The 19,191-nt window shown below is 42.0% G+C and overlaps 1 protein-coding gene across 7 annotated transcripts in view; it reads right to left on the bottom strand.

The window, feature by feature from the left end:
* MAST4 (microtubule associated serine/threonine kinase family member 4) overlaps positions 1-19,191 on the bottom strand; it is a 443,735-nt gene that overhangs the window by 174,618 nt on the left and 249,926 nt on the right. The gene's annotated exons all lie outside the window — the stretch shown is intronic.

Raw genomic sequence — 19,191 nt, forward strand, 5'->3', positions numbered from 1 at the left:
TTCATTAATTCTTTAATTCTGATACCACCCCAAATCTCTGTTATCCTCCAGCGCAGGGGTGGGTAATAATTTTAGATGAGGGGGCCACTTCACTAATTTTTTAAGTGACTCCAGGGTGCTCTGGAAGGGGCGGGGCTTCTGGTGGAAAAGGTGGTGCCAGGAAACTTCTGTGATCCCCTTCCCACAGACCCCGATTGGCCTGAGCCTGGGAAAACACATGAAGTCTTTGCCCCCATTCCCTGCCTAGACAGAACCACCAGCTGTTCAGAACAGCTGGCGGTCCCTTCGTGGCACCCGCCCCCCCTTGCACGGCAGGAGGAAACTTCGCAAGCTCCTCCCACCCTCAGGCCAATCAGGGCCTGGAAGTGGAAGGAGTGCGCAAAGTCTCTTGCTCCCTGCCCCCACCCTGCAATGGGCACACAGCACTTAGAGTGAAATCGCTGTGCACCCCTTGCACAGCAGGAGGAGACTTCACGCACTACCTTGCTCCCAGGCCAAACAGAGCCAGGGGGTGGGAGCAGTGTGCGAAGTCTCTCGCTCACTGCCCCCACCCTGCAAGGGGCATGAGGCACTTGCAGGGCAGAGGCAGGGAGCGAGAGACTGTGTGCCCCTCCCACCCCCAGGTCCTTATTGACCTGATAGCAGGGGAGTGGTAGAGCATCTGTGGGCTGGATCCACCCACTTGGCAGGCCAGATCTGGTCCTCAGAGTCCCTTTTGTCCAGCTCTGCTCCAGGGCCCTGTCTACACTAACAATTTTCTTTACATTTCTCATTTCTGTACTGGCAACCGTACACATGTTAACTGTCTGCCATCATCAGTTCATTTTTATACAACAGTGATGTTTCAATCTGCTCACCATTGCCAATCCCAAGTGATTAAAAATCTTGAATGAAGACAAACAAAAATCATGAGGTGTAAAAAAATTATACAATTGGAATTATTCAGTCACACACAGGTCACATGAGCAGACTTTGCTTTGCAACTCTTAGGGCTAGACATTTACTTTTTTAATAATATTCAAGGGAAATCTGAGGTTCTCATGTAACCATAAGAATCCAGAAGCTGTAAGATTTAAGAAAAAACACTAACTATTGCAAGAAATGGTAACATTGCCTGCTTTGAGAGGAATTAGGAGACTACTGATAAAAGTCAGGGGAGGGAGTCTGTCTATACCAGTTTTCCCATTATTGCTCCCCAGTGGCAGTGCAATGCTGGGAAGTTTAAAGAACAACAGACAATATCTATCACTGATGTGAAAGAGTTCTTTTGGCCTGGCTTGCCACAGAGATGAGGTGGAGAGCTCACATGGCAGGTTTATTATAACGTGGAACGTGGCAGCTGCTGGCTGGTAGCCCAGCTCTGAAATCAGAGACACCACAAGCAGCAGCTCAGAAGTAAAGATGGAAAAATATGATATTGTCACCCTTATTTCTACATTGCTGCTGGCAAGGAAGTCTCTTCAGAGCTGGGTGCCCAACCAACAGTCATTGCTCTCCAGCTACCCAGCTCAGAAGTCAACTGTAGCCTGCCAAATTCGATCTTTAAAAAAATATATTGGTAGCTAATAATGCAAAAGGCCTACAGGGTTATTTTCCTCTCTCTGATTCAGCTTTAGCAAATTTTTATGTATATGGTGACAAGTTAAGATTTATTTTTCTGTTATTTTCCAAGAGATGAGTTATGCAAGAGGTTTTGCGTGACAGATTATTTCTTAATTTTGATCAGAACCAATAGAAAAATCTGCCAACTAGCATTAACTAGTTCCATATAAAATCATATGCCAGATTTCCTGGACAAAACCGCAAGTTCCCGCTTTTTCTTGGCTGTTCTGAGATGTAACCTAAGAAAATGTCTGCTGACCCTCACAAGGGGGAATCTTATGGTTCCACCTCATTGTAATCTGGAACAGAGAGGACGAACTTTGCACTTCTGATCAGATTGGCGAGCCTCACCCACCTAAGTTTCACTAGAGATCTTGCCCAGGCTACACGTCCCAGCTCAGAAGGTGAGTGGGAGGCAGCTCTGTGGAAGATGGCACTCACAGAGGGCTGGCTTAAAATCTGGCTCCCTGTGCATATCGACTTCTGCCTCCCCACCCTTGCTGCCTCTGATACAGAGGCAGCGGAGGGGGGTCAGGGCTTTCCTCCACTCTGGCATTCTAAGTGCAGAAGATGGTGGCTCTCAAAGAGCTTAACTCTCTCTCCCGCAAAAAAACACCACCTTTGCCTCTACAGACACTGGTTACAAAAACTTCCCCCCAGAATCATAATACACAGATTTTGGGGAATTGCTGCCATCATCAAGTGATTTTTATCCCTCAAAAAAACCAGGGGTAAACACTTGAATCCACCCCCAGGAGTACCCCAAGCTCTTTTGCCCTAACAGAGCTTGACAAAAGAAAAGAGGAAAACAAGTTGCAGTCTCTAGTAGCTGGCCTCTCAGTCTGAGGTATGCAGATACACACAGACAGACCGACCTTCCAGGACACAAGAATCAAATCATCACCTTAAAATAAAGTTATTTTTATTACAAAACAAAATATATACTTGATAAATAATACTTGGTTGCTAGATGTTACAGAACAACTAAGGAAAACAATTTAAAGCATAAAGAAAAGTCTCTGGGCACAATGCTAGATGGTAAATGGGGAGAGGAGGAATAGAGTCACACAGAGCAGTTCAAACCAAACCACAAAATAACCTATCCTGAATGTGAGTACAGCTGCTCCCCCGAGTTGCGAACGGTCAACTTACGACCAAAGCTCCCATGGAGCGGTTGTAAAGGCAGTCCCTGAGTTACAAACGTGACCCGCACTTACGAACAGCACGGTCGCGTGTAACTCAATGGGGTCCGAGTTACGAACAGCTCAAGTTACGGCCAAGTGTTTTGTCCGTAACTTGTTCATAACTCGGAGAGAGGCTGTATATTCACTTTTCCCTTTACTTACTCCCAATCTTCTCTTTATTCAGTCCATTTCCATGCCCCAAATTCCTTGGAGGCATGGTAGTCCTGCCTGGATTTAAATCATTCTGTTTCTCTCAACTCCTGGTTTCTCTCTCCCACACGAAGAACGCAGGAAAGGAATCTTATACAATTCAAATTTCATAATTTCAGCCTTCTATCTTGATTGGTTCTCCTAGCTGCCTGGCCAACAACTTTGCTAGCTACCTGAGTTTAACCCCTTAGTCACTGGATGCTGACCAGCTCTCCTCCTGTCCATTACAAGGGGGCAATGCGTGGGGTTGATAGAATTAACCGATAAGCCCAGGCTTACTGCTTAATCATGTAGTCAACTACAGTTTGACATCCTTAGTATCCACAGACAACATTCACTCCATTTGTTGCTGTATGTGACATGGTAGAACTTAGTACAGAACTGACACAGTTATCAGGAACAAACACCTGAGATGGTACTGAATGCATATTTATCAATATATTACAACATACATTCTCTCATAATAGAGTTCATCAGCTTGGAATTAAGTTGGAAAGAATCTATACACTTGGGGGGAAATAGCCTTTAGAAAACTTGAAATTTTTTTGATTGAAAGCCTGAAAATTTCAGGTCATGTTTCCACATTAAAAAAAACAACCAAAATATTTGCAAACAAGAAAATACACATTTAAGATCAATCAACCAATATTGTCTCATCCCCTGGAAAATCATACTGAAAACCACCAGAAACTAGAGCTACTTTGTTACTTATAAAATGCTTTATTAAGATGACAGATTATAAAAAGATGACATTTTCTATTTAAGCAAAAAAGTACAAAACATAGCAGGAAAAAAAGATTATTCTATTTCATTCCATATATGTAGATGAGGCACTAAAATGTCACCCTGAAGACAGTGAAGATTCCAAGGCAAGTAACCAATTGTTCCTTTGAAGAAAACTAAGTAACCAAAAATAAGCATACAAAGATAAGCTTTAGCTGAGAAATATTTCCTTACAATGAAGCGTGCAAAAGCTCCAACTAGTTTCCAGTGTTGATTTAGATATTGAAAACTAAATGGCTAAATCCAGACAAGCAGGCATTAAAAATGCATTGTAATAAGTCTGTGGCTAGTAGGGTTAAAGAAAATAAGAAAGAATTATTGAAATTCATCAGAAATCAATTAAATCCTGAGAGAAGTATAGGCCTAATATTAGATAAGGATGGTACAATTCTCTATCATCATACAGAAAAAGTAGGAGGATTCAATACATATTTCTGTTCTATTAGGAAAGATGAAGGATGATATATTTATATCTTAAAGTGACAAAGAAATATTTCCTATTCCATCAGCAAACAGGGTATATAATTGAAATTAATATAGATTTTCAACAAACCTTGGAAAATTTAAGAAGTTCCAGGGGATGTCATGGCAATATTTAAAGCAGGATAAACAGAATGAGTCAGAAAACTGTAGGCTAATTAACAGTGAGCCCAAGCAAATTGAAAGGCACACAATCAGTAAAATATTCACGTTTTATGAAAAACTGGTCTTGTCAGACGTATCTGGTATGTTTTTTTTCATGAAATTACAAGTTTGCATGATAAAGAAACTACTTAGCCTTCTGTAAAGCATTTTACCTTTCCACATGGCATTAGGGCAGGGGTGGGCAAAAAGGCCTCCATGGGTTGGATCCAGCCTGCCAAGCAGGTGGATCCAGCCCACGTAGGCCCTGCTGCTCACCTGCTCCCAAGCCAATTAAGGCCTGGGGGTGGGGAAGCACCGGAAGCCTTCTCCGCTCTGCCCCTACCCTGTGAGCAGCACATGGCGTCACATGCTGCTTGCAGGGCGGGAGCAGAATGGAGAAGGTTTCAGGTGCTCCCCGCCCCCCAGGCCTTAAGTGGCTGGGGGCGGGGGAGCGCACAAAGCTTCCTTCATTCTGGCCCAACGCTGCAAGTAGCCCGCCGCACTTCAGAGTGCCACGTGCTTCTTGCAGGGAGGAAGGAGGCTTTGGGCGCTTCCCCGCCCCCAGGCCTTGATTGACCTGGGGGTGAGGGAGCATGCCAAGCCTCTTCCAGGGCATGGGTGCCTAGTGGGAAGGGGGGACAAAGGGGCTCCCCCACCCCCAGACCAATCATGGCCTGGGGGTAGCCCTGCCCCTTCCTGTTTAGACTCTACCCTTTTCAGGGTGGCCTGGGTCTACTTCAAAAATTTTTGAAGTGGCTCCCAGGCAAAAATGATTGCCCACCCCTGCATTAAGATGATCCCAGTGTAAATGAATTAAAAATCATTTAATTGGTAAATCTCAATGTAACTGTAAACAAAATATATCTAGAGGGTACCAAAGACAAGACTAGAAAGATGATTATTTTTAAAACAACGTTAATGACCCAGTAGAACAACTTGCCAAGGCATGTTGTAGATTCTCTAGCATCTGGAGTCTTAAATCGAAGTTGGATATCTTTCTAAAAGATATGCTACAGTTCAAATAGAAGTTATTGGCTAATGTTCTTTGACCTATATTATGCACGAGACTTGATTATCCTAATGGTATTAAAACCATTAGTGATAAGATCCCTTTCATCAATATTTTCTGGTTTAAAAACCCATGAATCAAGGACATTTCATTTTGCCCTATTGCAATGTTTGACCTTTTCCTCCCTCTAGTGGTTGATACTGTTGATGTACCACTCACTCATTACTCGTCTTTAATGAATTAAAACATGAAATTGTGAGAGAAACAATGTATCCTAACAAACTTTTAAAACAAAATGGAAGTGGTGTTTGTGTAGAATATATGTCTGCTAAATTTCTAACAATATCCATTGATATTTATAATCGTGTCAATATTATTACTCTAAATAGATGTAATATACCATTCAAAATTCAAATTACCCTACTTTTTTTTATTGTATTATATCTTAATCAAGCTAAACGTATTTGACAAAAGGGACTATCATTTTGTATAAAGTCACTGAATCGGTATTCATTCATAAGCGATTATGATTTATGAAAAGTCTCTCAAACATTAACTAAAACCTAAATATGTATTGAGCAGACAATATGCATATGAATCAGGCAAGGCCATTTTACTTTCTTCCTCTATATAGTTCAGTCAACCATGTATCTAAGCTAGTATAAATTTGTTCTGACCTGGAGATGGGATTCAATTATTATTAGGTGCATACATAACTGGTTGGATTACCATGCCTAGAGAGTAGTTATTATTGGTTCATGGTCATCCTGGAAGGGCATAACAAATGGAGTTCTGCAGGGATCTATTCTAAGGATTAGTTCTGATCATTATCTTCATCAATGAATTAGATATTGGCATAGAGAGTGTGCTTAAAAAGTCTATGGATGATACCAAGTCAGGAGAGGTTGCAAATGCTTTGGAGGATAGGATTGGAATTCAAAGTCAGCTGGAGAAATAGTCTGAAATCAATAGGATGAATTCAATAAGGACAAATGAAAAGTTCCTTCCACTTAGGAAGGAACAATCAGTTGCACAAAGGCAAAATGGGAAATGGTAGCCTAGCAGAGGTAAAGAGCTCTAGGGGTCACAGTGAACCACAAGCTAAATATGAGTCCACAGTGTAACACCGTTGCAAAAAAAGCAAGCATTGTTCTGGGATGCCTTAGCAGGAGTGTTGTAAGCAAGACATGAGAAATAATTCTTCCTCTCACCTCTGCACTGATTAGGCCTCACTGGACTAGTGTGTCCAGTTCAAGGTGCCACATTTCAGAAAAGATGTGGATAAACTCGAGAAAGTCCAGAGAAGAACACCAAAAATGATTAAAAGTCTAGAAAATGTGACCTAGGTGGGAAGACTGAAAGAACTGGGTTTGTTTAGTTTGGGAAATAGAAGACAAAGGGGACATGACAACAGTTTTCAAGTACATAAAAGGTTGTTCTAAGGAGGAAAAATGCCTCAGCTATACAGTTATATTCTAAAGTGCCGAACAGAAAAAAATTTCTAATTTACATACACCTTGGTACCCATCCCACATGACAGCTAACCTATGCTGTAATTAAGACTTCACATCTACCACAGACATCTGCTGGAGCACGGGAATTGGCAGGGACTGATTGTGTTCGGTCTGGATTGTTGGAAAAACATGATTTCTTAAAAAAAAATCTGATTTTACTGCAAAAAGCACAAAAAGGTTATTAACTACCCAGGAACCAAGGGTGCTATGTATGAAGTTACTAGAACAGCAGTATTTCCCTGATTCTCCCCTGCCCTAGTTTGGGTTCGTGTTCCGGCTAACTTCAGTGATTGATTCAGTTGATTCTGCTGTCAACAGAATAGCATGATGGAGTATCCTGTGCAGTAGGAGCTGGCAAATTGGAACTTTGAGACAGAGGAAAACAATGCTTAAGAAATATTATGGGAAATGTCTGTCTCCACCACACTTTGAATTTCGAGCACTGAGCACTTTGCTTTATAGTCAATACAGTCTTAAATGTGTACAAGTCACCTTTAAACGACTCTCCTACTCAAAAACGTACAAAAATCCTGTCTAAAACTCATGTCCTGTAATCTGAATTTTCAAATAACCCCAAATATATTTAGGGCCAATAAGAAGAAAGCTGGAGTTACTGAATCTTCCTGATTCAGAGGATGGATATTTAAAGTAACAGTTATAGGGGATAACTGAGCACATCACTGTATGAGGTCCAATTTTTTCCTTAAAAAAAAAAAGGACTAATAATTAGCTCACATCTCAACTGATGCCAAAATGTGCCACTGTCTCCAGTCGCATGTACCAAATATAACAGGTTCATCTGATGCATCAGTGAAACAGCATCACAGGAGATAAAAAGAATTTATAGAACAGTTTATTTGTCCAAAAACATTGAAATGAGAACGAACAATCTTCAGATACAATCATAGAATCATGGGATTAACAGAGACTTCAGGAGGTCATTCAGTCCATCCCGCCAATACCAATTAAATCATCCCCAGCAGGGCTCTCTCAAACTGGGACTTAAAAACCTGAATGGATACAAGGAAAACACGGTTGGAGTAAGTGAATATAAAACATGATGTAGGAGAAAGCCTTAGAAAGGAAGATTAAGTTGCACTTCATTCAAGATTAACTTGTGGTTAAAGGACCACAGGTTCTGTTCCTGATTCTGCCACAGATTCTGTGTGTGATCATGTCATTTAATTCCCCTGTGCCCATCTGTGAAATGGGGCTAATAATACTTCTATGTCTCACAGAACACTGGGAATAATATCATACATTTGTATACAGTACTCAGAAACTAATGTAGTGCCCTTCCCCCCACCCCCCATAAGAAAAAAGAAATAGAGCTAGACAAAAGCAGGGGAGATCCTCATGCTGGCTTCTACAATGGTTTCTATAATTCTTCTCTCAAAGTTATGAGGAAAGGTGTGTGGGGAAGACATGCATTAACAAGACAAAAGTTATTATCTCTTCATCCCACTGTGGACAAAAAAAAGCTATACCTATACGTAGTCCAGTGGTTCCCAAACTTTTCGGCATCAGACCCCCTTTTTGATTTTTGAGAAACCCTCATGCACTGACCCCCCCCCCTCCCCCCCCCCGGCCCCAAAAAAAACAAAAACAAAAACAAAAATAGCAGCAAAGCTTGTGGAGGAAAAAAAAAAAAAAGGAACTGACCGGGGCCAATAAACAGTCGCAACCCCTTTAATTCCCGGGACCAGTGTAAAAAAAAGGTGCCGGTACTCCAGGGGAAAAGTTGTTGACCCTTTTAAGAGCAGAGCAGAGGCATTGCCCTTTTAAGGCAGCCATTTTGAAGTCTGCCCAGGATGCTCCATCCTTCCCCCACCCCACCTAGCCCGAGCTGCACGTGTTCCGGTAAATGCCCAAACCAGGAAAAACAGAAAATATGGGACATTTCACACGTTATTTTCTGAATTTTATCATCGGACAGACCGGGCTCTTTCTTGGGGGGAGAGATGGGGAGAGGATGATTAATGGGGGAAGCTGGGTCACTTCACGTCCCCCAGTTTGGGAACCTATGACCTAGTCAGAGGTAGGGAGAAGTGGCAGTTTTCTCTTCCTCCATATAGAAACAAGAGGAGAGGGACGTGCACAGAGTGATAAATATTTCTTTCCTTCTCTATAGAGTTAACAGGCAAGTATGCCTGGTCTGTAGTCAGCATCTCAAACATCATTCATTTACCAATATGAACAAAGCTAAGAGTGCAGGATCAGCACTGACTGTTCTAATCCCTGGCATTGATTGACTTAAGACATTTCTATAAGCAATAGCTAACATGTGCAAACTAATATTCCAACATTCAATCATAAGCCAAAATTACTCAGCTGAACTCAAATGAGCTAACAGTCTCAATTTTAAAAGTTTCAGAGGGATAGTTGTGTTAGTCTAAATGAAAAAAATGTTAAAAATAATGAATAGTCTTGCAGTACCTAATACCATCTACATTTTTGGTAGTCTCTAAGGTGCTGCAAAATGATTAGTTATTTTTAAGTCTCAATTTTAGTCATATGAGGCAAACTGACTATATGATTTACCCATTCTTAATGGGTGATCATTGAGAAAAATGATTGTTCTACCAATTTACACATATCCTGACACAAGACTGTTTATTATCTAGTCCGGGCCTGGGCAAAATACAGCCTGAAGGCCACATTTGGCCCACCAACCTACCGGATCTGGCTCGCGGACGCAGCAGAGAGCACCAGGCAGGCTCCCCTGTTTGCCCCGCAGACTGCTCAGAAAAGCAGCTGCAGGGCCACTTCAAAACTGTGATCCCAGAGGGGAGTAGGTGAAGGCTTCAGGCACTACCCCTGCCCTAAGAACAATCCCATTGGCGAGAAACCAGCTCAGTTATTCATACAAGCACATGGCCCTGCAGCCTGTGCAGGTGCGAGGCAGACAGGCTGTCTGGCTGTCTGAGAAACTTAAGTTCTGCAAACATTTAGCTCTGCAGGTAGGCAGGCTGGTTGGGCTGCTGTCTGGTGAGTCTCCTGGCTAGAGCCTGCCTCTGGCACCCGAGTCCCTACTTTCCCCAACCCTCTACCCCTCCACTTGACATACCCAAACCCTCTGCCTCCCTGCTGCACCCATATCATCTCCTAGATCTGGCATCCCAATCCCCTGCCCCAGATCACAATCCCCTCCTACTCTAAGTCACAACCCCAAACTCCTGCACCCCAGTCTCCTGCCGTAGGTCACAACTGCCTCCATCCAAAATCCCTCCCAGACTCCACTCTCCCTCCTGCACCCCAATCGTTTACCCCAAGCTCTCTTCTGCACCCAACCTCCAGCCCAGACCCCTCATCTCCTCCATTATCATGAAAGAGTGTGGCCCATGACTACTTTCCAAAATCTTGAAGTGGCCTCCCATCAAAAATTATTGCCCACCCTTGATCTAGTCAGTTTACACACATGGACCGAATCCCCACGTTATTCTGCCTATTTTGATCTGAAAATAACTATTAACCTTTCAAATAAATCTCTCATTTGAAAGCTCAATTGCTAGACATAGATTTTAAGGAATCTATATGCTTGCAGTGAAAAATGATCAGGCTATTTTAACATCTTCATTTCTTGTATAAGAGTCTTAAAAAGATAACAATCCAGGTTCTAAACATCTAGTTACTCAGAAAAGATTACCATTTTTCATAATGCGGAATTTTAAAGGAGTAAATGACCGAAGGATTCTACAATAGTTATTATTAAATAGTGTGGTTTTATAAACGAACATTATTCTCAGGGTCACTCTAAGGATGCTGATATATAAGTAAGGCTATTTTGGCATGATGAGGGGTTACAGACAGGCCTATACTTGAAACCTTCCCCATCAGAGCTAGGTTGGTGAGGAGTGTGATCTCTGACTGACATGCCTATGCTGATGAATGGCCCTAATGCAAATGTAATTATACCAGCAAAACTGCGCTTTTACTGGTATAGCTTATTTTTTCAGGATGGGGCTGGAATAACTACTCTCATCCGAGTGCAGTTTTAGCAATACAGTGCTTCGTGTCCACAAGGAGCACTTTGAGGCATAGAATTCCAACGTAGCTGTACTGGCACAGACCTCCTAATATACATCTACTAAACAAGATACAGTTGTATAAAAACACCCCGATTTATTTTAGTTTCATTCCTAATATGATATCATAGGAAGTTTACACAGGCATTGTCTTCACTGCCTGCCAACCCTGTGCAGAAGCCCCTTACCACTGTTTTTGTCATTCACACATCTACATGCTGTTCTCAGGGCCGCTAGCAGTGGCTGCCACTGCATTCTAAGTTATAGGGCAGACCGTGAGGTAGCTGTTGACCTCTGTTACTGCTACAAAATTAATGCAGAGAAAATGTTTCACCATAATAAACAAGCTATCCTGGTCTGCTAATCTTCTCTCATAAACCCACTGGACATATACTCTTGCCATCACCTATGCTCTGACACCGGCCTAGAAGTGGTGTACCTTCATATCTCTACTGCTCAGTATCCATGGTCCATACTGCTTGCAATTTCTTAAACTTCACTCCTCTCTGGTGCTAGAATCATCATCACAGCGGCCTTCAAGAAGCCCATATATCGGCAGGAGACCACCTGTCTGCATAAACACACTGGAATCTTGGTGTTGGGCTGAAATGAACAAAACTCACAACTTTTAACACTACAAAGAGGAACACTGAACTGTGTGATGGCAATTCATCAACTGCTGGATGATCACAGGATCAAGTGGACTAGACAACAGCACCAGGAGAAAATAAAGAGGTTGAGCTACCAGAAGATTAGGCATAAAAGGAAGAAATCTGGTACTGTCCTGGCGATATGCCCATTTTACAATGAAATGGAATGTGTTCTGAGCAGCCACACAAACACAATGACCCACTTCGGATATGACTCATTTAGGGTGCTGGGATGTTTGTGGGTTCAGAACTTGGATGTCTGAAGGCTTGACCCAAGCCCGCCCCAGAAGCCAATAAAGAGAGAGATGGGGAGGCGGGGAGGAGGCTAGGTTCCAGCTGACAAGATCTTTTACCTTGTTCCAGAACAGCATAGTGTAATAGAGTTCTTCTACACCAGAGTTTCTCAAACTGTGCTCCACAGAGCCCCCGGGCTCCACGAGACATCTCCAGGGGCTCCGTGAGGTTGACAAACTGGAAACATCGATAGGTACAACACATACAATCAGTGGACTGCTGGGGCTCCGCATACATTTTTATGCTTGTAAAGGGCTCCAGAGCCCAACAAGTTTGAAAACCACTGTTCTACACCAAGGAAGCAAGGAGGATGCAGCATCTCAGGCTGGTAAAATGGAGACAGACATTTTCCTTATTATAACCCTCGTTGCCATGTCAGCTATGGGTTGTTGGCCTATGGCCCATGACAAAAGCAAGACTGCTTTTGTAAAAACAGCTGAAATGAACAGAGAAGGGCATACAACATGAGTATTCACGCTTAGCAACAGGCTGAGAAGTAAGCGAAGCCCAGAACAAAGCTCAGCAGAAAGCTTAGTAAAAATGCTTTGATTAAGGTAATAAGATTCTGCACTATGTCGCCTGTGATAAAGTACAACACAGAGGCTTAAAACACTGGATTTCTAGAAAATTTGGAGGCACATATAATCATAAAGAAACTGTATTTACATATTGGGAAACATGATGCAAATAGTTTATGCTAGCAATCAGAAACCTTAATTATGGTCCCCCAAAATAGCAAACATAGGCCACAGGTGAGACCTAAATCACTTATGATTTCAGATGCAAGAAAATAGGCCATGAAAAGATGCAGCCAAACCCTAGTTGAAACCTCAGGGATGAGGGACAACCAAATGGTAGAAGCTTGAGTATGAACAAGAGCTCTTAGGGTGATCTGCACTTACCTGTGTAAACTTTGTTTTTACCAATCTGCATAAGACTAAGACAGAAGAAAAGATCTCAGCATCGGGGGTTGCTTTATCTTTTACTATCCTAAGACTATAAGTATGCATGATCTGGAGGGTATTTTGTTATAGGCATGTTTTTGCATAATTATGCTTATGCTTGGATTTATTTGGATTTTAAGTAAAGCCTTAAAGAATATGTATGTGCTCCATTAATTTTGAAACTCAAAATTTCTCATGTAGTTGCAAATTAAAAGAATCTGTTATTTGTAACTGGTGCATTCTGCTTCCTAGATTTTATGGATGCAGTGCCATCAATGCTCCCTCCTTCAGCCCCCACCCCAACTACTATTATCCTACCCTCCCTTTTTCCTGATCATTCTGCTCAAAATGGCTGACAAAGCAGAGGAAAAACACACAAACACACACTTTATAACAGATGAATGCAGTACTTTTTCACACAGAAAAAGCATTTGTGTTGAAGTTAAAAGGTTAGTTGCCATATAACAGTTACAATGTAAACTGCCATAGAACTATGCTGAAAGGTGCTCACTATCATCTCACACACCAAAAAGCACCTTGCTGTTAGTGCAGAAGCTGGTTTATTGTTGATCTGATTTGGATCTTTCCTGGGGATTAGCAAAATAGAATTTTTCACAGAGTAAAAATTCCAAGCAATCTCAGATTCCTTCGTAAGGCAATCCTCCCCCGCCACAGTTATAACTTGCGATCCCCATCATCAGGTCATCTGTTACGAGATATGAAAGATTTCCTTAACATAAATGGAACTCAACTTTGAAGCAGCATATCATGTAATGTTGCAGAAGTCTGAGAATAGTTTAAGATCATTACCATTGCTGTGGTCTTCCAGTACCTAACACCCCCACGACTTCACCATGATGATATGTGGGAGGGAGAGATATTTGAGGGACTATTCCCCAGGGCATGAGCCACAGGTGAACATCCAGGAATGCTCTATGGAATCATTTGGACATCACCATGCACTACAAATATGTAAAATCATATCTGGGGTAGCCAGTTAGTGAGCCGTAGTCCACCACACCATCAAAAGTGCTAGCTTAACTCTGCATCTGATCCAATGCACCAGAAAGAACAGTATATATAATGTCCTTAGAATGACAGGGTTTTACCTTGTGTTTGCAGACATTTTTACCACATTAGGCCACTTTTTTTTTTTTTTTTTTTTTTAAGAGTCCATGAAATTCTACAAAGTTGAACAGAATGTGTGTATATATATATATATATATATATATATATATATATATATATATATATATATATATATATATATATATATATATAATAAAATACAATACATGCATAAATACTAGAATACAAAGCAAAAGCTCTAATACATTATGCAATCCCATTAAATTCCCCCGACAGCTCTAAAATTCAAGAGGAAAACACTCTTTTATAGCCTTTGCTATAAAGCAAAGTAACAGACCGTGCAGCAATAATAGGTTAATTTGTTGGTTGTTTGCAAGCAGATGCCCAATCATAACTGTCGGCAACACAGTCAACCCCATAGCAGTGCCCATCACAATTATGGTGTTAAAGATACTACAGTCCAAATGGGTTAATAAGTGATGGTGTCTTGCTTGTAATTGGCCAAAAGCACATTTTATAACCATCCTGTACCTGCTCAAACATGTAGTTAAACTACTTTGTCGTGTTAGTGCACATCAGGGTAAGGACAGCAGAGGGTACGCCATGTCATCTAAAAATCAAATTTGCCATAAACACCTCACCACTCTCCTCTGTTACTGAGGGGGAACAATGTTGAAACAAGCTCGAGTTCCAGAATGCCCTGGTAATGAATAACCCTGCAAGTACATGTTTTATTACACACACATAGAAGTTTGACAAACACTCTTGCTGGAAGTTTTCTTAGAATTCAGACTCTGAAACCACACACAAAGCTGCTCCCTAAAACAGAAAAACACAATTCACACTACACACCCAACCTTGCAAGCAGCACCAGGAACCTCTGAGCATTTAATCTGGTAGCTTTACAATTTTAATAGTTTTCCATACACCAGAGTTTCTGGTGGAGTTGTCTATGTAAATAGTACAGTATCCCACAAGAATAGCATAAGTATCTTTTCCTGTTAATACACGTTTGAGATCAGATGGGTCTGGGTCTTCCATTACATCTGCATGACTTGGGAAACCCATGTGCCCAAATTCTGCAATGTCAGGAGTATTTCCAGCTGTGACAAGCCTAGAGCACCTCATCCACTGCCTTGCAAACCTCCATAAGCATGCACTACTAGTAGATTTCCCAATGCCAAACTGATTGCCAACAGATTTTTAGCAATCTGGGATTCCCAGTTTCCACAGGGTGATAGCAACTAGATTGTTACTGGCTCTTTCGCCTTGGTGCTCTACCACTCACATGCCAGGGCTAGTTTCTCACAAAATTCCAGGAACATATCTTTCCTCTTGCAAAAGTTCAGGGCTTGAAGATAGCCATCCCATATTTGCAGTGCAGTATGATCTCACCAGTGTTCTTGTTGTTCTGGTTCAGAAGCACTGGTCTATGTAAGGGTTATCTGCCATTAAAAATAGCAATAGCTCAGTCCATGCCCACATAAGCCCATTCAATACTGTCATTGGGCTTCTCCTAACTCCAAGCTGCTCGCTCAGTCTTCTCTGGCCCAACAGCTGTCTCTGAAATCCTGCCAACATTTCCTGGCAGCTGCTTCTGCAGAGGCATGGAAAAGGAACACTGCCCTCCAAAATGCAGCGATTGTCAATCCTACGAATTAGGGAGACAAGGATCCATACCTTCAGCACCCTGGAAGATGGATTACCACTAGGAAGTAAATTTCTCAGGTCTAAACCAGTTCCTCCCAATCATAAGACTGGACAAACTGCCCCACACATTGCAAATGTACACAAAGAGCAACATAGTAAGTTGTGGTGTTATGAACCTCTGTAAGTTCAGATAGCTCTCTGGTATTGACCTGGGGAGAGCGCCAGTACAGAAATTGGGCATGGCAGCAATGTGCTAATATCAACCATGTGGTCACTGGCTACCTTGTAGTGATAAGCATGCAGATACTTAACCTTAGGGACACCATGACATGAAGACAAGAATGCAATCCACTCTGGGGTCAGAGCTGTGAGCTACTGTGCTACCTCTCTGCCTCTCAGGAAGTAGGAGCTTTGCCGGAGGTTAGACTGCACACCAGCTCCCTGCCATACCAATCTGTCTTACTCACCAGCAAACTCCTCAATGCTCTACCAGTCTGTATTTTGCCTCTCAGAGATGTCCCTGAGCAATGCGCTCCCACTACCTCTTAACATTCACAGAAGATATTAAAATTATCCATGTAGGTGACATTAAGTGTAAGGAATAAAGATAGAAAGGTTATAAACACATACATGAAGGTAAAAATGTTCTTCCTAATGTCTCAGGCTTAGTGTAAGGGGACTGTTACCCCTTACTAAAACTCTGTGGGAGTTTTTTGGTTTACCAGCTTCAGAAGGGGAATGGTTCATGAGACTGACAGACCCCAGAGACAATGGAAAGCAGTCAACACTCCAGCTCAGCCTGACTGACAGGTTGTAAGTGGAGATTGTTCTGGCTCTGTCTCTGAACAAACAAGCTGTGTGCAGAAGAGGTCCTGAAAAGACAGAGAGCTGAAAGAGGAGTACAAGAAGAAGTCCTGCAGCGACAGAACCAGACACAGACAGGCCAAGCAGTGCAGATCCTGTGTTGAGCAGCAGACTGGCAGTGCTCAGAAAGCCAAAAGGAACAGAGAAACAACACAAGGAGCTGGAACTGGCCAAGCAGCACAGCCTGCAGCTGGATGTGGTGAGCTACTGGGACCTGCAAAGTGTGCGGAAAGGCTCTGGACTGGGAGAGGGGTCTGGCCACTTAGAGACTGAGGCTGTGTGGTCACTGCCAGTGCAAGCGTGTCCAGCCTGCAGCCCCTTGCAGCACATCCAGGGCTTCTAAGGAAGAGACTGTGAACTGTCCTTACACTCTGCAGGCTGCTGTGTTGATGTCCCTGTGCTACAGAGCAGGGCTGTGTGTTCTCATTTAACCATTTTCATTGTTTCTTATTCTATTCTCTTTAATCAGTTGATGTTTAATAAATTGTATTTGCTTTGAACCTTATGAAGTGATCACTGGGCCAAGAAGGCCTGCAGTGTAAAGAGAGCACCTCGGAGTGGGGACACCCTAACTCCTGCCCCTAGTGACTACAAGGTCAGGGATTAAGCCCCAGGAAACCTGGGCCCAGCCTTGTTGGGGTTTCAAGGGCTCTGCTACTCAGGAGAGTGGAGGGGGAGCCCTCAGGATCAGGGAGCCGTGGGGTAAAGGAAGTGGGAGCGGGGACTCAGATCCTTTCGCTGGTTCATTTCACCGGGGTGTATAGAAGCCAGGAAAGTTCCCCACAAGAGCGGGATCATTCCCCCGCTTACATTAGCAAGCTGCAGTCTTTGTTCAAGGGAGTTTCCTCAAAATCTTCCTTTTCCAGTTATGGCATAGGGCTCCTACAGGGAAGCTAAGCAACACTGAGCATGTGCTCAATGCAGTTTCCTGTGATATGCAGGATTTAGTGGATGTGCCCATCCTCTTTCTTCCATTCCCCTGCTGTGTTTCCTCAGCCCTCCGCCCTATGACATGCTCTAAAATGTGTAAAGTTAACCAACACTGCAAAACTCCATTGGAATTATTGTTTCACTGACAGTTCAAGAAAGATTATTTTTTCTTCTGATATCTTTGTTCTATACAGTTTGTTCACTGTGCTCTTACCAATCACACAAAAGTCAAGAAATAAGCTTTAAAAGGTTTCTTTTTTTTTCTGTAATATCATTTGCAATAGTTGGAAGAAAACACTGGGTTCATCCTAAGGGAAGCCAAACATAGCCATCCTATGTGGTTGCACATATTAAACTACTTAATGTCATGTAGATAAAATGGCCACTGCACATACAAAATGCCATAAAACTGTGCCAGGTTTTGCTGTCAAGGAGTTTCATATTTTGTGCTCAGATAAACTGATCTTTTCTCTTTAAAATTTGTAAAGCAGAACTGTTTATGGATTAGCAGATAAGCACTTTTACAAAAATAAGCCAGCAAGTCATATGTAAAGTAATCGGAGCAGTATCTCAAGTTATCTTAAAAAGCAAAATTCTGAGAGTAAATCTCAGAAAGGGATGCTGCCAGAAGATTTTCACTCTCTATTTTGCTTTAGAAAACACTTAAGTAGTTCAGGAGATCTTAATTCAGGTCATTTTATAACTGCATACAGATTTTTGTACAGATTTTAGAACAACAGTAACATTTTTTACTACCATCAACATCACAAACCTAATATTACCAAATGTTCAACCATTTTGCAGTGCTGGCTACACTATGGAAGCTAATCAAACTCAACTAATTCTTTATCCATCTCCAAACAGTTGCCTAATCTAAGTCACTAACTTGCAGCAGTGTAAGAAATCTCACAATAAACAAATTTATATAAAATGCAACCCAGACAATCATAAGCTTCTATAATAAAACTAACAGACAGTTACTTTGGGGGAAATCTTTATGTGAGCTAAGGGAAAGGGGATCAACAGAATAGCATTTAAAATGTCTCAGACAAGTTATCTCTTACAAAAGAAAAAGCTAAAGCAGTTTTCAGACTGCCACAAGGAAATAATTGCCTCTAGAGCACTGGATGAGCACCTGAAGATATATTCTTTAAAAAGTTAAAAAATAAATATCACTCTAAAGCACCATTTCCAAGATGTGAAAGCTGGCAATTTTTCAAGATTGCTTTCTCTCCCATTAATCATTTCCCCATTTAGAATACACAGTTTTTATTAAATCTGCCTCCTCAACTGTATGAAGAAAAAAAATCAGATTAAAACATTGTATAAGACTATCAAATTTGTTTGTATTCAGCTATAAGCTATTTACATAGCTTCAGGTTGTCCATAAAAATGATTTTAAGGCATTCAGGGCCCAAGCCATTGAGGGTATGTCTTCACTGCACAGTTTACCTGACTTTTAGACCAACCCCCACTATCATCCACAAAGACAAACATCTTACCCAGTACTGTGATGCTTTAAGCTCTGACTATTTTACCCATTTGGGGATATGGATTAGAACCCAGGATCCTCTTTCATTTGGGCTGGAATTTACCACTTTTTGCAGTGAGAACATAGGCTAAATTCCTTGACTGCTGATAATCCTTCAGTGCCTTTTCAATATCACCACCTCCCCCAAGGACAAGATACGCTTTCAAAAATTGACTGGAAAAGAATCCTAGTGTGTCTCAGCACAACCCTCTCCCCCCCTCCCCAGGAATATGCCCTGAGACATACACTGGTAAGTGCCAGAACACTGAGGATACAGTAATTCAGGTA

Source organism: Pelodiscus sinensis, chromosome 6 (genome assembly GCF_049634645.1).
Source record: "Pelodiscus sinensis isolate JC-2024 chromosome 6, ASM4963464v1, whole genome shotgun sequence".
Taxonomy (NCBI): Eukaryota; Metazoa; Chordata; order Testudines; family Trionychidae; genus Pelodiscus; species Pelodiscus sinensis.